At 46.8% G+C, this 24,000-nt stretch overlaps 1 pseudogene; it reads left to right on the top strand.

Annotated features, from left to right (window-relative positions):
• The first annotated feature begins 6,216 nt into the window (after positions 1-6,216).
• Positions 6,217-6,421, top strand: LOC142272524 (U2 spliceosomal RNA; annotated as a pseudogene).
• Positions 6,422-24,000: the final 17,579 nt, after the last annotated feature.

Here is a 24,000-nt window from a genome sequence, read left to right as displayed (position 1 = left end):
GCAATAGAATTAGGAAGCTCAAAGAAAGGGAATCTTTCTGGATATATACTCTGGGCACATTGGAACCCAAAGGCTTAAACCATGAATATGAAGTACAGACTTGATTCATTGGGCCATGCATGGACATAATGGACATAATTCTAATAGGCAGGACAGGTAATAAGGAGCACAAGTTATATGCTAAAATGTGTTGTGTGACAAGACAGACACAGGAAAGGACATGATAACAGGTGTAGGGACCAACAAGGTGAGACAAGGGGTATCAGGATAGGGTCAAGTAGGTATGAATGTAGTAATGGGGCAGGCATAGAGAATTGTATGTGAATGTGAATTACAATAAATCACTAAGGAAAGGAATATGTGAGTGTGTGCCTAATGTAAACTAATATTGTACTGGCAAAATTATAGATGGAAAGGGAAAAGGGGAGGGGGGAGAGAGGAGGCTGTAATTGACTACAAGGGTATGAGTTATGAGTGATCATAGGGATAGTGTTACATAAGTGGAAATACCTATGGAGGACCGGATGTGTAAGCGCATACCTTATACAAACCTATAGAGTGCTGATGGGTGAGAGTGTGATGTTAGATATAAGACATCCTATAGTGAATAGTGAGCCGTAATCAAGTGCAACAGGGATATTTCACGTGACTATGGGAACCTGGAAGGTAAAGAAAGGGGAGAAAAAACTGTTAGACAAGGTAATCAGACATAATGTAACCAGTTGATCAGACATGATCACCTGGTTTGAGACCCCCTGCCTTACACTATATAGATATCATGTTCATTCCCCATCTATCTTGCTCAGGAGAGCATCTCCCTCCCCCGGCACCAAGAGCAGCTCATACTGAATTGTTACATTGACTAGTAACACTGCACACAGAAATGCACCTTAATATTCCACTGTTAACCCTTTCCTCCCAGCAGTAACACACAACTCCTCACCTTGATATCATGGTGATTTATGGTCAGAATGACTTCAATGCGATCAGTGATTTCTATTCTAGCTCTGCTCACATAGATTTTATATCCACACTCAACTATAGGCCGTTCTTCATATTTTGGGGGCTTTTAGTCAGATATACTAGTTTGTGCCTGTATAGTATTGGTGTAGATGGGAGTGTAGGGCATGGGTTACATGGCACTGTGGTGGAATACTGATGGGAGGTATTGGTGCTGTGTTTGATGCTTCTACTGGGTATTTTCCTACAAATACTGGAACAGCTCACTGCTTAGAATGATCCTTCCCAGCTCTATAATATATTATATATACCCCACAATGCAGGCTCACACACACATTTGTCTCAAGTGTGTTGTAGGGACACAGATACAGTCTTGGTCATGTGACTAAAGGCTACTTTACACACTGCGATATCGGTCCCGATATCGCTAGTGTGGGTACCCGCCCCCATCTGTTGCGCGACACGGGCAAATCGCTGCCCATGCCGCACAACACCGACCAGACCCGTCACACATACTTACCTGCCCGGCGACGTCGCTGTGTCCGGCGAACCGCCTCCTTTCTAAGGGGGCGGTCCGTGCGGCGTCACAGCGACGTCACTGAGCGACCGCCCAATAGCAGCGGAGGGGCGGAGATGAGTGGCCGGAACATCCCGCCCACCTCCTTCCTTCCTCATAGCGGCTGGGAGGCAGGTAAGGAGAGGTTCCTCGTTTCTGCGGTGTCACACGGAGCGATGTGTGCTACCGCAGGAGCGACGAACTACATCATTACTGCTGCAGTAACGATAATCGAGAATGGAGACCCATGTCACCGATGAGCGATTTTGCACGTTTTTGCAACGATGCAAAATCGCTCATCGGTATCACACGCAGCAACATCGCTAATGCGGCCGGATGTGCGTCACAAATTCCGTGACCCCAACGACTCCGCATTAGCGATGTCGCAGCGTGTAAAGCCCCCTTTAGTGGGAGTGGTGTACAGGGTCTTAGCAGTAAAGAGTATTCCATATTTCTGCCAGATACCCACAGAGATATTGAAATTTGAAAAAAGAGACTTCTGCTCATTGAAGGTAAGAACTGCTCACATAGCGTTCAACTCCACAGCAAACGAGTGCTCTAGCACTGGCATCTCAGCAGGGATATTCCCCTACTACACATGTGTGTCTAGGTCACTGTGACAGTTTACAGGACATAACTCAGGGCACCTAGACAGAAGGCAGAGGGACTACTTTCTATTTCTGGTGTAGAGCTTAGTACAATATATATATATTTATACTATTACATGGGACACATGTACCTTGTATTACCATTATTCGCTGTATATGAACCCCTTTTCTCCGGGCATTATTTGTCTATAGCATTTTTCACGAACCTGAGGCAACTGAGAACCCTTCAGTGAAGGAATTCCACTAACCCTCACAATACCTACCAGGGGCCTCCCTGCAGTAACTCAGGTAGTTGTACCCATTCTCTTTCCGCATTCTATGTGTTCTTCTTCTTTCTTCTTTTTTTTCTTTTTTCTTCTTTTTATTTCTATCATGTAGTTCAGGGGTTTATAGATATATGTCCTGCATCTCATATTTCCTTTAGTGGTGCTTCTTACCCATTCTCATATCATTTACCCTAGTATTTCATGATCCTGAGGCGACTGAGAACCCTTTAATAAAGGAATCCTTTTTCACCTGAATTGTCAAGTGATACTTACCAGTGACTATCACGTAATGTTACAGGTAGTTCCATTTTCTTCCTCTTCTTTCTCTCCTTTCTTCTTTGTCACACGGTCCATTGTGTTATAGCCCACGTGTCATGATAACACTTGTACCATCTTTTCATTTAGATTCCACCTACAATTATTTACCGATTCCAGTTCTGGAATAGGCTTTCATCATCTACTCACTAGAATTCTCAAGTTCATAAGGTACTGAGACATATACATGTTCACACCATTATAAAGAACAAAGTATAAACATTGAGGTTTTTCTCACACCCATGTTCCTGTGTTCTTTGATATGATATGTGTTCATTTCCTTCACTATATAGGATTGCAAGTTTTCCATTTGTACCTTAATGGCAATGACGCTATACAATTGAACACATATCATCCTGTTATCCATATAGGTGTGTATTTACCTGCTTGACTATTTTTGGTTGTTTGATCCAGAATGTTTCTCCAGATAGGTCATGTGGAAATTTTCTTTCCTCAGTACAAATGTTTTCACTATGGCTTTGGAAAATTTTTTTGTATGTGCATCATGGTCATTTGACCCATTGTACTCTCAAGTAGCAATATATTGTACTGTTATGTTGTACTATGTACTAATTACGTGTTTATATGGTTTTGTAACCCTTTATGATCTTAGATAACTTTATCCTTGATAAAGACCTAAAAACAAGCTCGAAACGTTGGATGAATTATCCTTTTGCACAAATAAAGAATTTTCAGCATTCTAAGAGTTCTTTTCTTACGTTATTGATCACTATAGTGTGCCAGAGCTATTTCTATTGAATTAACTCTTATTTTTTCTGAGCACCTGCTATATACACAGTGAGCCAGACATATTCAATTTTCATTCAGAAGGCAGAGGGAAGCCTTAGCAGCTGAGCCTATATCTTGGCTTGTGAGCATTAGAACAGGCCGGCGATTACAGGGTAACATGAAAAATGTCCAGCTTGCATTATGACTAGAACATGACAATATCCTTTTAAGTACTAACCTATGATGCGTTCCTAAGCAGTTGATGTTATATGTTCTACATTTCATTTTCTGCATACTTTACAAGTAGTAGAATTTGCTTTGATATAGGCAACTGGATTTTCACAATGAAAAGGCAAAGGATAACGCCCGAAAAAGACGCCATACATTATGTCAGTGCCATCACTGACAAACCTGGATTGACCATGAAATACATCAATCCCCTTAAAGGTGAGTTAAAACAAGTTTTAACTAAATTGCCTTAATATTGTCATGCATTAGAATGACTGTCTTAGGTAATGATAAATATTTTCTACAGGAAGAGGAGTGTTTGCTGAAACTGAAATCGAAAAAGGGAGTTTTGTTGCAGAATATCGAGGTGAGCTCACGTATGCACTTACGATGGTAGACAACTACTCGAGATTTATGGTTGTGGTACAAGTCAAAGATCTAATGGCCCATACTGCAGCGAAGGTCTTCCAAGCACACTTATGCAGACCTCATGGCTACTCAGAGAGAGTCCTCACAGATCAAGGCACTGCCTTTGAAGCGGAAATCTTCAAGGACTTCTGCAGCTTTTACCGATGCAGGAAGATGCGTACTACACCCTACCATGCTCAAACCAATGGTTATCAACCTGCTCAGGACTTTACCCCATATTCCAGATGTGGCCTTACAAGTGATTTATAGAGGGGTAACAATACGTTGGGATCATCGGATCTAATCTCCCTTTTTATACACCCTAAAATCTTGTTTGCGTTAGAATAAACAATAACATCATAAAGGTATAGCAGTACCGTTTCAAAGTTTCGGTGTCCCAAGCAGCATTCCATCAGCCTCTGGAAGGTTCCTGGCAAATTGCACAGCTCGAAGGGCATGCTTTTGAACTCGCAGAGACCCATCGGGGTGGCAAAGGCGGTCTTCTTCCGGTCTGCCTCAGCAACGGACACTTGCCAATAGTGACTAGTGAGATCAAGGGTAGAAAAATAATTTGCAGTTGTCAATGCAGCTAGCTATTCCTCAATACAGGGGAGTGGTGCTGTCCTTCTTCTTTAACAGGACCAACGGAGCTGCCCAGAGGCTACAACTGTCACGGATAACCCCAGCCTCCTTCATGTTGCTCAACATGTCCTTGGTACACTGGTAATGTGCAGGTAGATTTGGCTTATATCTCTCTTTGATGGGTGGGTGTGCACTTGTGGGGATGTAGTGTTTGACCCCTTTTATTTTTCAAAAGTCTAGCGGATGTTTGCTGAAGACTTGCTCGTATTCTTGCACTAGCCTGTAGACCCCCTTCTTGTGATGTGAAGGTGTGGAGTCAGTGCCTACGTGTAATTCCTTACACCACTCCTCTGGCTGACTTGGTGAGCTGTCACTGAATGGGTGGGCTGAAGCAATGGTGGATGCTGCTGTTTGGATAGCATGTGTATCTACTGAGAACAGCTTATCAATGGTGGCAAATCGGAGCAGCTTAATCTTTTGCTCTCCGCAGTTCAACACTCTCATGGGCACTCTTCCCTTCCATATTAATGAATAAAACTATGATGTAAATAGCATATAGATACCCCACAAATGCAGATAAAAGTAGGTTATGGGAAAAGGGGGAAGAGAGAAACAGGAAAATAGTGGAATAAAGTATAACTTCCAGGTGGGAGAGGAAATGGCAGCACAGCCAGTGGAGGTGAAGCAAGGGGAGCCTGCAACTAAAGAGTTGAGAGCGTTATCACATGGTGACTGAGCCTGATTGTAACGGGAGCATAGAGGTGCCGATCCTGTCTTACCTGCGTTGGTGTAGAAGTGGGTGTCCTGTGGTGGAGTCAGCTATGTGCAGTGGTGGCCGTGGGTTCTTTTATGTGCGACCGTAGTAATAGCTGTGCCCACTTCCTGTATGGGAATGGAATGCAGTGAGGCTAATGGAACGCACGCCTGCGCATTTGTGTTTAACGTCGCGCATGTGCAGAACGGAGAAAAGGCTGCGCTCACTTCCTAATGAAAGGGAGTGAGACGCAGCTGGGAAGGGAAGGGAAAAGATTAGGGTTTGGGGATGATGAAAGGGCTTTCTACGGGCAAGGATGGCAAAGGGTGGCAGTGACGGAAAGTCAGGCAGATGGTCCTGTCCTGTCCTGTCCGTCCGTCTTTTTGTATCATGAATTGGAAAGACTGCAAGGGGGAGGGGAGGTGCTTGTGCCCAAAAGGAGGAGTTATTCAGATTCATTGCAGTGGGCGGCGGCTGCAAAAAGTACCATTCTCCTTGTTTTTGCTCTGCAAAACAGCCTTTTCAAGGGTTTGGCTTGGGTGACAAAATGTCTTCTGTAGGCGTGGGTTTGTCTCCCTCTCCCTAAGATGTGTCCGGTATAGGCCAGGGTGCCACTCAAGGCCGTAACCAATTCGGGTTATAGCTTCTCGGCCTTTTGGCTAAGATCAAGTGTAGTTTCGGAGGACGCTACCTTGGTCGGTACTGGAAGGTGCCTGGGATTGCACGTCTGCCGGCCTTGAGGGAGTGTGTGCGCCTTCTGGTGACACATAGCCCTCTTGTGCCTGGACGGTTCCCAGGCAACGGGAGGCGATCACCTTTGTTATTTTGAAGTCCTACTGATAAACAGAAAAAAAAAAATTAAATCTGTTCTTATCAGTTTAATATCTGATACGTCCCCTCTCTAGGGACCATATATTAAATGGATTTTTAGAACAAGGAGATGGAAAAAATCTTGCTCTGTCCACTCCACGCATTGACCTGGTATTGCAGTACCTCCAGGACCGGTGCACCCCTTCTTAACCGAGTTTCCAAAAGCAGAACTCAATTCACCTGATTCAAATGAGCCTCATTAGTGAATTGAAAGAAAGCAAAAACTTTATATGCACCTCAATTTGGCCAATTCACTTTTCACACTTTCACCCTTTTTTTTTATCTTTCACACCTTTTACTTGCTTTATTGATGCAAAAGCTGTGCCAAATAGCAAACTCATCTCCACTCAACTTGACCAACTCTGCTATGTCCCGTGCAGTATCTTATTCTCAGTCTTATCTAGATCATTTGCAATTGAATAGAATAGATCCCTTTTGGACACATTGGATTCAGCTGCTGCAGTGACTGCAGGTGTTAGAAGATGCAGACTTGGCATCAGGTGCTGTCTATCAGATTCCACTCCAATTAAAGCTTCCATTGTTTTTCGGTGTTTTCTTTGAGCAATGATGATGTCTTTAGTGATCTGTTGGCTCCCTCTCCTGGAGGAAGAGTTTGCTTGCTCTTGGACTTTCAAAAAGAGAGGTCATGATAGACATTTAGCTTCTGAGCCCAATTGGGGACAGTCATGGGTGATGAATGTTTTGCAACCTGCTGCGAAGCCTGATACCGCAATATAAGGAACGTCAAATACTAAGAATGGGCGGCCTATGAAAGAATTAGTACTTTCATTAAGCATACTTAAACGGCTAATTGGGAATAGACAAACTGTAAAAAGCCCTCTGAGAAAGCCCCTCTCTATCCTTTGTCAGTAAGCTTTTCTGTAGTCTGCCTGTTGATGTATTTTCCGTTTGAACAGTGCACAACATGAAGTGACGGAACACTGGCTTGTCACAATGTCCCCCGCTGACATCACAATAGCGCTGCTGCCTAGAAAGCCAGCTGCGCAGCAGAAGTTGCTCTTTGGGTGGGATGGTGGGCTAATGTATCTATTCCTGCTTGGTGAGAGTTTGACATGATCTAGAGCAACGAGTTCCAGCGGCTAGCGGTTGATTATTGGCTGTAATGGGGCTTTCTGGCTGGTGCTAGCCTTTCTTCTTAGCACACAGGAACCATAATCCCTACACCATGCTTCGATGGATTCTCTCATCCCAGCCCAGTAAAACTACATATTTCACACAGTTATAGGCAGCCCATGGGCATTCACCTGGATTAAAACCCATAACAGCTCATAGACCAAACAATCAATCTACCACTGGACCAAAGACAGGAAGCTAAATCCACTGCCTGCGGTAACTAACTTAATCCTATAGGCTACTCACACAACAAACCCAAGAGAAAGGAAAAAAACATGGCTTCGATTATCCATCCAATGAAAACGCATAACCATTGTGAGCCATTGGACAATGCAATTGCACACATGGTGACATGGTGCACGGCCCAATGAATCAAGTCTGTACTTCATATTCACGGTTTAAGCCCTTGGGTTTTAATGTGTCCAGAGTACATATCCAGAAAGATTCCCTTTTTTTGTGCTAAGCACAAGTCAACAATACATTGTAAGCAGATTCTATTACCAGTCCCACACCATTTTGTGACGCATAATCACACAGTGGCCCAATTAAGATTCCAAGTCATCGAACATGTCCCAGCCATACGCAGAGGAGGCAATAGAATTAGGAAGCTCAAAGAAAGGGAATCTTTCTGGATATATACTCTGGGCACGTTGGAACCCAAGGGCTTAAACCATGAATATGAAGAACCGACTTGATTCATTGGGCCGTGCACATTTTTTCTAACGCCCGGTTCTTTTTCGTGTTCACACTATATATGGTTCCACTATGTATGGAGTTCCATTCTTCCTTGTTTTTTATTTGTCATGTTTGTCATGTCTGATCAACTGGTTACATTATGTCTGATTACCTTGTCTAACAGTTTTTTCTCCCCTTTCTTTACCTTCCATGTTCCCATAGTCACGTGAAATATCCCTGTTGCACTTGATTACGGCTCACTATTCACTATAGGATGTCTTATATCTAACATCACACTCTCACCCATCAGCACTCTATAGGTTTGTATAAGGTATGCGCTTACACATCCGGTCCTCCATAGGTATTTCCACTTATGTAACACTATCCCTATGATCACTCATAACTCATACCCTTGTAGTCAATTACAGCCTCCTCTCTCCCCCCCTCCCCTTCTCCCTTTCCATCTATAATTTTGCCATATATACTAGCAAACACTCAGTGTACCTAGTGGCATCCTATTCGTGGCTATTGGACCTTGCTATAGTCCCACTAGTGCCAAGACATTTGCAGAGCGCATCTGCCTGCGTTGCACACTCCAACTAATTATAAGTAAGCCATTATACTAGCAAACACTCAGTGTACCTAGTGGCATCCTATACGTGGCTATTGGACCTTGCTATAGTCCCACTAGTGCCAAGACATTTGCAGAGCGCATCTGCCTGCGTTGCACACTCCAACTAATTATAAGTAAGCCATTATACTAGCAAACACTCAGTGTACCTAGTGGCATCCTATCTGTGGCTATTGGACTTTGCTATAGTCCCACTAGTGCCAAGACATTTGCAGAGCGCATCTGCCTGCGTTGCACACTCCAACTAATTATAAGTAAGCCATTATACTAGCAAACACTCAGTGTACCTAGTGGCATCCTATACGTGGCTATTGGACCTTGCTATAGTCCCACTAGTGCCAAGACATTTGCAGAGCGCATCTGCCTGCGTTGCACACTCCAACTAATTATAAGTAAGCCATTATACTAGCAAACACTCAGTGTACCTAGTGGCATCCTATACGTGGCTATTGGACCTTGCTATAGTCCCACTAGTGCCAAGACATTTGCAGAGCGCATCTGCCTGCGTTGCACACTCCAACTAATTATAAGTAAGCCATTATACTAGCAAAAACTCAGTGTACCTAGTGGCATCCTATCTGTGGCTATTGGACTTTGCTATAGTCCCACTAGTGCAAAGACATTTGCAGAGCACGTCTGCCTGCATTGCACACTCCAACTTTTTTAAACTAAGCAATTTTACTAGCAAACACTCAGTGTACCTAGTGGCATCCTATACGTGGCTATTGGACTTTGCTATAGTCCCACTAGTGCCAAGACATTTGCAGAGCGCATCTGCCTGCGTTGCACACTCCAACTAATTTTAACTTAGCCATTATACTAGCAAACACTCAGTGTACCTAGTGGCATCCTATACGTGGCTATTGGACTTTGCTATAGTCCCACTAGTGCCAAGACATTTGCAGAGCGCATCTGCCTGCGTTGCACACTCCAACTAATTATAAGTAAGCCATTATACTAGCAAACACTCAGTGTACCTAGTGGCATCCTATACGTGGCTATTGGACCTTGCTATAGTCCCACTAGTGACAAGACATTTGCAGAGCGCATCTGCCTGCGTTGCACACTCCAACTAATTATAAGTAAGCCATTATACTAGCAAACACTCAGTGTACCTAGTGGCATCCTATACGTGGCTATTGGACTTTGCTATAGTCCCACTAGTGCCAAGACATTTGCAGAGCGCATCTGCCTGCGTTGCACACTCCAACTAATTATAAGTAAGCCATTATACTAGCAAACACTCAGTGTACCTAGTGGCATCCTATACGTGGCTATTGGACCTTGCTATAGTCCCATTAGTGCCAAGACATTTGCAGAGCGCATCTGCCTGCGTTGCACACTCCAACTAATTATAAGTAAGCCATTATACTAGCAAACACTCAGTGTACCTAGTGGCATCCTATCTGTGGCTATTGGACTTTGCTATAGTCCCACTAGTGCCAAGACATTTGCAGAGCGCATCTGCCTGCGTTGCACACTCCAACTAATTTTAACTTAGCCATTATACTAGCAAACACTCAGTGTACCTAGTGGCATCCTATACGTGGCTATTGGACTTTGCTATAGTCCCACTAGTGCCAAGACATTTTCAGAGCGCATCTGCCTGCGTTGCACACTCCAACTAATTATAAATAAGCCATTATACTAGCAAACACTCAGTGTACCTAGTGGCATCCTATACGTGGCTATTGGACTTTGCTATAGTCCCACTAGTGCCAAGACATTTGCAGAGCGCATCTGCCTGCGTTGCACACTCCAACTAATTTTAACTTAGCCATTATACTAGCAAACACTCAGTGTACCTAGTGGCATCCTATACGTGGCTATTGGACTTTGCTATAGTCCCACTAGTGCCAAGACATTTGCAGAGCGCATCTGCCTGCGTTGCACACTCCAACTCATTATAACTAAGTTGCATTGTCAGGGATATTTATTCTTTATTATTCTGCTGTTAATAAAGCTAGACCACCACTGCAATCTTCACCACCTCTCAATTTTTACTACCACATTTTCAGTCCACAATCTTGTCGCAATCAACATGAGTGGCAAAATGACAGATGCTGGTGGAAAGGGGAAGAGGCGTGGTGGAAAAGGCAAAAAAGGTTTTGTCTGTGGGGAAAGTGGCAAAGCTCCATTATCATCTGCTGAAGATGGACCATCTACCAGAAAAAGTAAGATGTCTACTACTTACCGTGGACAATCCGATGTGCTCCCTTTTTTACGGACACGAACAACAGGAAGAAAGGTAGATGATGGGCAAAAAAGGAAAATGCTTGAATGGATCTCAAGTGGTCCAACAAGTGCCCTCTCAGCCACTTCAAGTACCGCATCCAAAAAACACCAGTCCTCTGAGTTGTCATCCCAATCACACTTGATTTCTCCCAGCTCTGAAGTCTCCATCAGCCCTGCACAGTATGGTGGAACTGAGATGGCTGAGTCTGCAGAGCTGTTCAGTCACACTATAGCCTGGGAATCAGAGGTCTGCTCCCAAGCTACAGTGAGTACAGAACAGGAAATGGTCTGCAGTGATGCCCAGAACCTTTGTGACTCTGATTCAGGCCGTGAGGACCAAGTTTCTGAGCATAATGTTGACCCTTTGTCACAAACTGTAACACCTGTGGTTATAGACAATGAGGAACATACTGATGAAGATGAGACGCAGATACCCGATTGGGATGACAACTTAAATATTCGGTCAGGGCAAGAAGAGGCTCGGTCTGAGGGGGAGGGGAGTGCAAACACAACAATTGATGATGAAGTTCTAGATTCCACCTACTGTCAACCCCCAGTCAGGCACTCGAGGAGGTCAACAGAGGCGGTGGAGGAGGATGCAACCGACGACGAAGTTACCTTGCGCCTTCCTGGACAGAGTCGGAGCACTGGTAGCACGTCTACAACTGCATCCTCAGCCACCACTCTGCCTATGAGCATTATTCGGGGTGGATCAACAGGTCGCATGGCCTCTAAGCCTTGCCTAGCCTGGTCCTTTTTTGACATAGAAAAAGATCGCCCAAATCATGTGATATGTAAAATTTGTCATGATTCTCTTAGTAGAGGTCAAAACCTCAGCAGTTTGACAACTTCTTCCATGAATCGTCACATGAATAAATATCATAGGTCCCGGTGGGAAGCTCACTGTGCTGCAATGCTGCAAGAGCGAACCATCCACCGCCCGCCCCTTCCAGTGCATCCGCGCGCTCTTCATCTTCTAGGACTGTGGGGACAGCTGTCACACCTGTTTTTCCACGCCAAACTTCCACCACTGTAACCGCAACAGGCAGTTTGCTTGTAAGGTCGTCAGTTGGTTTGGAAGGGGAAACAAGTGAGTGTGTACAGCTCTCTCAGACATCGATAGCACCAACGTTGGATGAAGGCAACATCATGTCTCCGCCTGCACTTTCCTCACAAACCTGCATTTTTCCAGGGACACCCTACTCAACACCGTCTACACACAGCAGCCAGATCTCTGTCCATCAGATGTGGTCAAATAAAAGGCCACTTCCTCCGACCCATGACAAAGCTAAGAGGTTGACTCTATCCCTCTGTAAGCTGTTGGCTACCGAAATGCTGCCTTTCCGCCTAGTGGACACACAGGATTTTAGAGACCTTATGTCTGTCGCTGTGCCCCAGTACCAGATGCCTAGTCGCCACTACTTCTCTAAGAAAGGTGTGCCCGCGCTACACCAGCATGTCGCACACAACATCACCGCTTCCTTGAGAAACTCTGTGTGTGAACGGGTGCATTTCACCACCGATACTTGGACCAGTAAGCATGGACAGGGACGTTACATGTCGCTAACTGGGCACTGGGTAACTATGGTGATAGATGGTGAAGGGTCTGCTGCACAAGTCTTGCCGTCCCCACGACTTGTGTGTCAATCCTCTGTCTGTCCAAGTTCCGCCACAGCTTCTGCATCCTCCACCTCATCTGGGTCCTCCACCTCCGCCCCAAGCCTGCCTGGTCAGGCCACCAGCATTCTCACTGCGCAGAAGGAATCACGCACGCCTCATTACTATGCTGGCAGCAGAGCGCAACGGCATCAGGCGGTCTTTAGCTTGACATGTCTTGGGAATAAGAGTCACACAGCTGAGGAGTTGTGGTCAGCTCTGCGGTCCGAGTTTAATAAATGGTTGTCTCCACTCAACCTGCAGCCTGGTAAGGCCGTGTGCGACAATGCTGCAAACCTGGGTGCGGCACTTCGCCTGGGCATTGTGACACACGTACCTTGTATGGCTCACGTGTTGAACCTTGTCGTCCAGCAATTTTTAACACACTATCCCGGCCTAGATGGCCTTCTGAACAGGGCACGAAAACTGTCAGCTCACTTCCGCCGTTCAAGCGCCGCAGCAGAGCGACTTGCATCGCTCCAGAAGTCTTTCGGCCTGCCGGTTCATCGCCTGAAATGCGATGTGGCGACACGCTGGAATTCAACTCTCCACATGTTACAGCGACTGTGGCAGCACCGCAGAGCCCTGGTGCAATACGTCATGACGTATAGCCTGGGCCAACGAGATGCAGAGGTGGGGCAGATCACCCTGATGGAGTGGTCTCAGATCAAGGACCTATGCACCCTTCTGCACAGTTTCGACATGGCGACGAATATGTTTAGCTCTGACAATGCCATTATCAGCATGACGATTCCAGTCATTTACATGCTGGAGCACACGCTAAACACTATTCGGAGTCAGGGGGTGGGACAACATGAAGGGGAGGAACTACAGGAGGATTCATATGCGCAAGGGACAACAACATCACCAAGGTCCAGACGTTCATCATCACCAACGCAGCAGGCATGGGACCATGGGGAACAGGGATCGACAAGGGCGCATAGTAGCAGGCGAAATGTTGAGCAAGGTGCAGGAGAACATGAAGAAATGGAGGACGAACTGTCCATGGACATGGAAGACTCAGCGGATGAGGGAGACCTTGGTCAAATTTCAGTTGAAAGAGGTTGGGGGGAGATGTCAGAGGAAGAAAGAACGGGTAGCACCTCTATGCCACAAACACAGCGTGGACTTGGTCCGCATGGCTGCGCAAGACACATGAGTGCCTTTTTGTTGCACTACCTCCAACATGACAGTCGTATTGTCAAAATTAGAAGTGATGATGACTACTGGATTGCCACACTATTAGATCCCCGGTACAAGTCCAAATTTTGTGACATAATTCCAGCCATAGAAAGGGACGCACGTATGCAGGAGTATCAGCAGAAGCTGTTACTCGATCTTAGCTCGGCTTTTCCACCAAACAACCGTGCAGGTGCAGGGAGGGAATCTCCCAGTTGTAACTTGACAAACATGGGACGGTCTCGTCATCTTCAACAGTCTACCCGTACCAGTAGGACCGTATCTGGTGCCGGTAACAGCAATTTTATGGAATCTTTTCATAATTTTTTTAGACCCTCTTTTGCAAGGCCACCAGAGACAACAAGTCTGACACATACTCAACGGCTGGAGAGGATGATACAGGAGTATCTCCAAATGAACATCGATGCCATGACTGTGCAACTGGAGCCTTGCTCCTTTTGGGCTTCAAACCTAGAAAAATGGCCAGAGCTCTCCAGTTACGCCTTGGAGATTTTGTCGTGTCCAGCTGCCAGCGTAGTCTCTGAACGTGTATTCAGTGCTGCTGGGTGTGTGCTGACAGATAAGCGCACGCGTCTGTCCAGTGACAATGTGGACAGACTGACGTTCATCAAAATGAACAAGTCATGGATCCAGAAGGAATTTACTACCCCTGTGTCATCCTGGGGAGAGTAAATGCTTGTTGATTTGGAATGTGCTTGATGCAAATCAAAACATCCTGTTTGCAACTAGGGCCCAAGTGCTGCCACTGATGGGGTGGGTGTCTGTGTGGCCCAATTTTTGGAAAAAAGGGAGACTCCGCTTGGAGTAACCCTTGCTTGCTGTGTTTTTAAAAGAAGCCAAGATGAACAGAGCTGGGATCAGGAAAGACTTTGCTACCTACCCCGGTGTCATCCTGGGGACGGTTAAGAATAGCGTATTTTTGAATGTGCTTGATGCAAATGTAGCTGTGAAGTGTACAACTGGGGCACAACTGCTGCCACTGAAGGGGTGGGTGTGTGTGGGGCCCAATTTTTGGAAAAAAGGGAGACTCCGCTTGGAGTAACCCTTGCTTGCTGTGTTTTTAAAAGAAGCCAAGATGAACAGAGCTGGGATCAGGAAAGACTTTGCTACCTACCCCGGTGTCATCCTGGGGACGGTTAATTATGGCGTATTTTTGAATGTGCTTGATGCAAATCAAAACATCCTGTTTGCAACTAGGGCCCAAGTGCTGCCACTGATGGGGTGGGTGTCTGTGTGGCCCAATTTTTGGAAAAAAGGGAGACTCCGCTTGGAGTAACCCTTGCTCGCTGTGTTTTTAAAAGAAGCCAAGATGAACAGAGCTGGGATCAGGAAAGACTTTGCTACCTACCCCGGTGTCATCCTGGGGACGGTTAATTATGGCGTATTTTTGAATGTGCTTGATGCAAATCAAAACATCCTGTTTGCAACTAGGGCCCAAGTGCTGCCACTGATGGGGTGGGTGTCTGTGTGGCCCAATTTTTGGAAAAAAGGGAGACTCCGCTTGGAGTAACCCTTGCTTGCTGTGTTTTTAAAAGAAGCCAAGATGAACAGAGCTGGGATCAGGAAAGACTTTGCTACCTACCCCGGTGTCATCCTGGGGACGGTTAAGAATAGCGTATTTTTGAATGTGCTTGATGCAAATGTAGCTGTGAAGTTTACAACTGGGGCACAACTGCTGCCACTGAAGGGGTGGGTGTGTGTGGGGCCCAATTTTTGGAAAAAAGGGAGACTCCGCTTGGAGTAACCCTTGCTTGCTGTGTTTTTAAAAGAAGCCAAGATGAACAGAGCTGGGATCAGGAAAGACTTTGCTACCTACCCCGGTGTCATCCTGGGGACGGTTAATTATGGCGTATTTTTGAATGTGCTTGATGCAAATCAAAACATCCTGTTTGCAACTAGGGCCCAAGTGCTGCCACTGATGGGGTGGGTGTCTGTGTGGCCCAATTTTTGGAAAAAAGGGAGACTCCGCTTGGAGTAACCCTTGCTTGCTGTGTTTTTAAAAGAAGCCAAGATGAACAGAGCTGGGATCAGGAAAGACTTTGCTACCTACCCCGGTGTCATCCTGGGGACGGTTAATTATGGCGTATTTTTGAATGTGCTTGATGCAAATCAAAACATCCTGTTTGCAACTAGGGCCCAAGTGCTGCCACTGATGGGGTGGGTGTCTGTGTGGCCCAATTTTTGGAAAAAAGGGAGACTCCGCTTGGAGTAACCCTTGCTCGCTGTGTTTTTAAAAGAAGCCAAGATGAACAGAGCTGGGATCAGGAAAGACTTTGCTACCTACCCCGGTGTCATCCTGGGGACGGTTAATTATGGCGTATTTTTGAATGTGCTTGATGCAAATCAAAACATCCTGTTTGCAACTAGGGCCCAACTGCTGCCACTGAAGGGGTGGGTGTGTGTGGGGCCCAATTTTTGGAAAAAAGGGAGACTCCGCTTGGAGTAACCCTTGCTTGCTGTGTTTTTAAAAGAAGCCAAGATGAACAGAGCTGGGATCAGGAAAGACTTTGCTACCTACCCCGGTGTCATCCTGGGGACGGTTAATTATGGCGTATTTTTGAATGTGCTTGATGCAAATCAAAACATCCTGTTTGCAACTAGGGCCCAAGTGCTGCCACTGATGGGGTGGGTGTCTGTGTGGCCCAATTTTTGGAAAAAAGGGAGACTCCGCTTGGAGTAACCCTTGCTTGCTGTGTTTTTAAAAGAAGCCAAGATGAACAGAGCTGGGATCAGGAAAGACTTTGCTACCTACCCCGGTGTCATCCTGGGGACGGTTAAGAATAGCGTATTTTTGAATGTACTTGATGCAAATGTAGCTGTGAAGTGTACAACTGGGGCACAACTGCTGCCACTGAAGGGGTGGGTGTGTGTGGGGCCCAATTTTTGGAAAAAAGGGAGACTCCGCTTGGAGTAACCCTTGCTTGCTGTGTTTTTAAAAGAAGCCAAGATGAACAGAGCTGGGATCAGGAAAGACTTTGCTACCTACCCCGGTGTCATCCTGGGGACGGTTAATTATGGCGTATTTTTGAATGTGCTTGATGCAAATCAAAACATCCTGTTTGCAACTAGGGCCCAAGTGCTGCCACTGATGGGGTGGGTGTCTGTGTGGCCCAATTTTTGGAAAAAAGGGAGACTCCGCTTGGAGTAACCCTTGCTTGCTGTGTTTTTAAAAGAAGCCAAGATGAACAGAGCTGGGATCAGGAAAGACTTTGCTACCTACCCCGGTGTCATCCTGGGGACGGTTAATTATGGCGTATTTTTGAATGTGCTTGATGCAAATCAAAACATCCTGTTTGCAACTAGGGTCCAAGTGCTGCCACTGATGGGGTGGGTGTCTGTGTGGCCCAATTTTTGGAAAAAAGGGAGACTCCGCTTGGAGTAACCCTTGCTTGCTGTGTTTTTAAAAGAAGCCAAGATGAACAGAGCTGGGATCAGGAAAGACTTTGCTACCTACCCCGGTGTCATCCTGGGGACGGTTAATTATGGCGTATTTTTGAATTTGCTTGATGCAAATCAAAACATCCTGTTTGCAACTAGGGCCCAAGTGCTGCCACTGATGGGATGGGTGTCTGTGTGGCCCAATTTTTGGAAAAAAGGGAGACTCCGCTTGGAGTAACCCTTGCTTGCTGTGTTTTTAAAAGAAGCCAAGATGAACAGAGCTGGGATCAGGAAAGACTTTGCTACCTACCCCGGTGTCATCCTGGGGACGGTTAATTATGGCGTATTTTTGAATGTGCTTGATGCAAATCAAAACATCCTGTTTGCAACTAGGGCCCAAGTGCTGCCACTGATGGGGTGGGTGTCTGTGTGGCCCAATTTTTGGAAAAAAGGGAGACTCCGCTTGGAGTAACCCTTGCTTGCTGTGTTTTTAAAAGAAGCCAAGATGAACAAGTCATGGGTCAGCAAAGACTTTATCTACCTACCCCGGTGTCATCCTGGGGACGGATAAGAATGGCGTATTTTTGAATGTGCTTGATGCAAATCAAAACATCCTGTTTGCAACTAGGGCCCAAGTCCTGCCACTGATGGGGTGGGTGTCTGTGTGGCCCAATTTTTGGAAAAAAGGGAGACTCCGCTTGGAGTAACCCTTGCTTGCTGTGTTTTTAAAAGAAGCCAAGATGAACAGAGCTGGGATCAGGAAAGACTTTGCTACCTACCCCGGTGTCATCCTGGGGACGGTTAATTATGGCGTATTTTTGAATTTGCTTGATGCAAATCAAAACATCCTGTTTGCAACTAGGGCCCAAGTGCTGCCACTGATGGGGTGGGTGTCTGTGTGGCCCAATTTTTGGAAAAAAGGGAGACTCCGCTTGGAGTAACCCTTGCTTGCTGTGTTTTTAAAAGAAGCCAAGATGAACAGAGCTGGGATCAGGAAAGACTTTGCTACCTACCCCGGTGTCATCCTGGGGACGGTTAAGAATAGCGTATTTTTGAATGTGCTTGATGCAAATGTAGCTGTGAAGTGTACAACTGGGGCACAACTGCTGCCACTGAAGGGGTGGGTGTGTGTGGGGCCCAATTTTTGGAAAAAAGGGAGACTCCGCTTGGAGTCACCTTGCGGTGTTTTACATGATTTTAGAATGGCGTGCCATGCCTATATCTGTGTGTCCTCCTCTTTTTCCTTGTCCAGCTGTTTTGTTTTCGCATGAGTATATGTCCTTGTCACTTTCCCATGTGTTTGTGTTGTGTTGTGAGTTGTTTGTCACCTTTTGGACACCTTTGAGGGTGTTTTCTAGGTGTTTTACTGTGTTTGTGATTGCCTGCCATTGTTTCCTATTGGCTCGAGTTCGGTTCGTCGAACGTTCGACGAGCCGAACTCGAACGGGAGCTCCGTTCGGCGAACCGACCTCGAGCCGAACCGGGACCGGTTCGCTCATCTCTACTCCTGGACATAGCATTCGAATTACCAGGTCCCTGAAGGCTGAAATGCGTAGTGGCCGGAAATCATGAACAATTACAATGGGCGTATGTGCTGTAGATCCTGCGTCAGTTGTAGCTTGAAACTTTGTCTTTTCACGGATTTGCCCGTCTCTCATGGTGTTGGGCTATTTTCGGATCAAAATGGTGTGTCCCTCCTTGGCCCGTATCATGGGTTATTTCAGGGGCAAATTTAACTCTCTTAGCACTTTTCTCCTTAATTGTGGCCGTTGAATTGTGGGGTCAAGGTCTATCCAACCAGCATATTTGTTGTTTTTCAGACAATTTAGGGCTCGTGCATAGTAATAATAACACAGGTTTCCAAGGGTAAAAATTTTTGAAAGATGTGATTTTTTTCATACTTTCGATCATTGGACTCAGTAAAAATATTGAAAAAATATCATCACGTACAGTTTTTTCACAAACACTGATTCTATAGGTGTTAGGGCCAGGTGGACGGGCAGACCCAGGAGGTGGATCCACTGGGCCGAACACCTTAATGAAGGCAAGGGGTCCGGTAGCCGGAGCACTACGGGTAGCAGGACAGTCCGTGCAAAAGAGTGGAATGGAGAAGTCCCTGGGACCACGGAGTCACTGATGGTAGTCCGGGTGACGGAGCTCAGGTTCGGAGGCCGAGATGTCAGGCAGAGTCCGGAACCGATGGAGCGAGAGGACGGGTCACCACAGGGATCAGAGATGGTACGGACTGACGGCTGTGTTTTTAAAAGAAGCCAAGATGAACAGAGCTGGGATCAGGAAAGACTTTGCTACCTACCCCGGTGTCATCCTGGGGACGGTTAATTATGGCGTATTTTTGAATGTGCTTGATGCAAATCAAAACATCCTGTTTGCAACTAGGGCCCAAGTGCTGCCACTGATGGGGTGGGTGTCTGTGTGGCCCAATTTTTGGAAAAAAGGGAGACTCCGCTTGGAGTAACCCTTGCTTGCTGTGTTTTTAAAAGAAGCCAAGATGAACAAGTCATGGGTCAGCAAAGACTTTATCTACCTACCCCGGTGTCATCCTGGGGACGGATAAGAATGGCGTATTTTTGAATGTGCTTGATGCAAATCAAAACATCCTGTTTGCAACTAGGGCCCAAGTCCTGCCACTGATGGGGTGGGTGTCTGTGTGGCCCAATTTTTGGAAAAAAGGGAGACTCCGCTTGGAGTAACCCTTGCTTGCTGTGTTTTTAAAAGAAGCCAAGATGAACAGAGCTGGGATCAGGAAAGACTTTGCTACCTACCCCGGTGTCATCCTGGGGACGGTTAATTATGGCGTATTTTTGAATTTGCTTGATGCAAATCAAAACATCCTGTTTGCAACTAGGGCCCAAGTGCTGCCACTGATGGGGTGGGTGTCTGTGTGGCCCAATTTTTGGAAAAAAGGGAGACTCCGCTTGGAGTAACCCTTGCTTGCTGTGTTTTTAAAAGAAGCCAAGATGAACAGAGCTGGGATCAGGAAAGACTTTGCTACCTACCCCGGTGTCATCCTGGGGACGGTTAAGAATAGCGTATTTTTGAATGTGCTTGATGCAAATGTAGCTGTGAAGTGTACAACTGGGGCACAACTGCTGCCACTGAAGGGGTGGGTGTGTGTGGGGCCCAATTTTTGGAAAAAAGGGAGACTCCGCTTGGAGTCACCTTGCGGTGTTTTACATGATTTTAGAATGGCGTGCCATGCCTATATCTGTGTGTCCTCCTCTTTTTCCTTGTCCAGCTGTTTTGTTTTCGCATGAGTATATGTCCTTGTCACTTTCCCATGTGTTTGTGTTGTGTTGTGAGTTGTTTGTCACCTTTTGGACACCTTTGAGGGTGTTTTCTAGGTGTTTTACTGTGTTTGTGATTGCCTGCCATTGTTTCCTATTGGCTCGAGTTCGGTTCGTCGAACGTTCGACGAGCCGAACTCGAACGGGAGCTCCGTTCGGCGAACCGACCTCGAGCCGAACCGGGACCGGTTCGCTCATCTCTACTCCTGGACATAGCATTCGAATTACCAGGTCCCTGAAGGCTGAAATGCGTAGTGGCCGGAAATCATGAACAATTACAATGGGCGTATGTGCTGTAGATCCTGCGTCAGTTGTAGCTTGAAACTTTGTCTTTTCACGGATTTGCCCGTCTCTCATGGTGTTGGGCTATTTTCGGATCAAAATGGTGTGTCCCTCCTTGGCCCGTATCATGGGTTATTTCAGGGGCAAATTTAACTCTCTTAGCACTTTTCTCCTTAATTGTGGCCGTTGAATTGTGGGGTCAAGGTCTATCCAACCAGCATATTTGTTGTTTTTCAGACAATTTAGGGCTCGTGCATAGTAATAATAACACAGGTTTCCAAGGGTAAAAATTTTTGAAAGATGTGATTTTTTTCATACTTTCGATCATTGGACTCAGTAAAAATATTGAAAAAATATCATCACGTACAGTTTTTTCACAAACACTGATTCTATAGGTGTTAGGGCCAGGTGGACGGGCAGACCCAGGAGGTGGATCCACTGGGCCGAACACCTTAATGAAGGCAAGGGGTCCGGTAGCCGGAGCACTACGGGTAGCAGGACAGTCCGTGCAAAAGAGTGGAATGGAGAAGTCCCTGGGACCACGGAGTCACTGATGGTAGTCCGGGTGACGGAGCTCAGGTTCGGAGGCCGAGATGTCAGGCAGAGTCCGGAACCGATGGAGCGAGAGGACGGGTCACCACAGGGATCAGAGATGGTACGGACTGACGGGATGGCAGATAGTCAGCGTTCGGGGTTCGGGAATCGGCAGGACCGGATGGCGAGGCAGGAGCGGCTCTAGAAGAGAGATAGGTAAGTATATCACAGAGACACAAGGAGACCTGACTCCTAGCTTAGGAAACACGAAGAACAGGCCCCGCCCACTTGGACATTAAACCCCTTTATACCCTGTACCTGTGTGTTCAATTTCCTGTCAGTGGACGCTGGCCCTTTAAGAGAGGGTCAATGACCGCGCGCGCGCCCTAATGCGCATGCGCGAGGCCCGGGTGCCAGAAGCCAGGGCAGGGAGCGGTGTATAGGAAGCAGGGGAGCCGGCCTGGAGCAGGGCTGCCGACGGGCGCCGGGAGCGGGGACCGGGCCGCCTGGGGACCGCAGGTGGTGGAGGCTGGAGACCGTGGAGCGGGGGATGTCTGCCAGAGGAGCCGGGGAGCGAAGCAGGGAAGCCGGGGAGCGTGGCAGGTGAGCCGGGGGGCAGAGCAGGGGACCCGGAGAGCGTGACAATAGGTTTCCAAAAGGTTAGAATTCTGAAAAGATTCCCTCCATACTTTTCTGAAGATGGTGCTCTAGTGTATTCAAGCAATGTTCCTGTGCTGATGGAAAATGTAACATTAAGTACAATGTGAGCGAGTGGAGACACGTCATTGTTTCATCCAAAAAGTCTGAAAGCTGTGCTACTGCTCAATGGCAGTAAGTATTCTTCAGTGTGTGTAGGGCATGTGTCGCGGGCAGAGGGGCCACGCACGCTACGCTCGGGTTCGGGGACTTCTGCTGCTGCTGCTGCTCGGTGGCTCGAGCGGAGGGCCAGATCCGGGGACTCGAGCAGCGCTCCTCGCCCACGAGTGAAAAGGGGGTGGTTTGTTTGGGGAGATAGTTAGTGACGTCACCCACAGGTCGTGGTGATAATGGGCACCACCACTGCTGGTGACGGGGATCCCGGGAGCGATGGCAGGGAGCAGCTAGGATGTTGGTTCCCCCTCCGTGGGTAGGGGTTGGTGATCCCGGGGCCCGGTGGCGGTACGGGGAGGCTGGATGGCTGGGGTGTACGTACCGAGGGAGCCCGTTTGCCCGCAGGCGCTGGCCCTTGGATCTCTAGCCTATGGCGGTGGCTTTTTATCCTCACGGTGTGGACGGTTGCCTTCTGTCGGGTCTTGGGTGTTAGGGAACCCCTGGGATTCCGGTCACTCTCGGATTTGACCATTGTCGGCGGCTCCTAGCCTGGTCAGGGTCCAATGGCCCTGCCTTTGTGCTTGGTACAGATCCGCTCACCGGTTCAGTTCCCCTCGGGTCACCGCCCGTCCCCGGTCCTACGGTTCAGCTGACTTGTACCACCTCCTGCAGACGGCCACCACCGTCTGCCGACCTTGCTGACAGTGCCTGGGCTCCTACCCAGACACTAACAGTTTCTGTCCTCTCACTTTCCACTACAAAACTAAACTAACTGCTTTTTCCCGCCTCCAGGCCTGTGAACTCCTCGGTGGGTGGGGCCAACCGCCTGGCTCCGCCCCACCTGGTGTGGACATCAGACCCTGGAGGAGGCAACAAGGATTTTGTGTGACTGATGTAGACTATCCAGGGGAGGGGGTGTGTGTGATTTTGTGTTTGTGACTACCTGGCTAGTCCAGGGCGTCACACATGCTATGCACTTGGAAGAAAGCTGTGAGAATTTAGACTTTATTCTCAAGAAACTTAACTACAAGGAGCATGGATGGTCAATATGTGGTGGTCTAAAAATGTTCTCATTGCTTCTTGGGCAGCAAGGAGGATATATTAAATACCCATGCTGTTCTGCCTCATGGCAGCCTGCTAATAGTCATTCATTGAAATTTCTGTTACAACCCCTAGAGGTCATTGTTATTCTTTTGAATTGCTGAGTTTCCCTTTAAGCTAAATGTATTCTGGGTAAGGAATGCCTCCCTGAGCTGAGAAGAAGCCTGCAGCCATTTTCTCTTTGGATTTGTCAGGAAAGGACATGCCGACTTACCTCTCTGTACATTCACCCCTGCCTAGTGTAATCCGGTGAGCAAAGCAAATTACATGTGTTAGTGATAGAATCCTAGATGGAAGAGTGTAGTAAATGCATTGTACATTGTACTTCTACACCTTTAGTGTCATCCCTGTCTTGTTTGTCTAGATAGGATTTCTATGTATTGCAGATGCAGTGACCTTTCACCTACATTCTCGTAAGAACTGCATCTCATGTACTGTTATGCTATGTTAACTCTGTATTAACACTGTACTGACTGTAATCATTTTCTTGTTATAGTTTTTACCCGTATAAAACAGTATCTTGGATATACCGTATTCTGTCTTCAACTGCATCTTGGATATTCCTATATTCACTGTATATTCCATGTATACTGCAATCAAGTTCACGTTACCAGCTAATAAATCAAGGCTATTGAACTCCACAGTCTGTTTATTTGAAATGTGAACTAGGGTTTAGCTGTATGCTAGAGATTCACAGCATTACGTAAAAGAAGGCAGAACACATGCTTTTTGTGTGAATTGGAAAGCCAGGTTAGGACTCTTCACTGGAGCAAAAAAAATTGG

The sequence above is a fragment of the Anomaloglossus baeobatrachus genome, unplaced genomic scaffold (genome assembly GCF_048569485.1).
Source record: "Anomaloglossus baeobatrachus isolate aAnoBae1 unplaced genomic scaffold, aAnoBae1.hap1 Scaffold_351, whole genome shotgun sequence".
NCBI lineage: Eukaryota > Metazoa > Chordata > Amphibia > Anura > Aromobatidae > Anomaloglossus > Anomaloglossus baeobatrachus.
The sequence above is the reverse complement of the archived record's forward strand: the minus strand, read 5'-3'. Positions and strand labels throughout refer to the sequence as shown.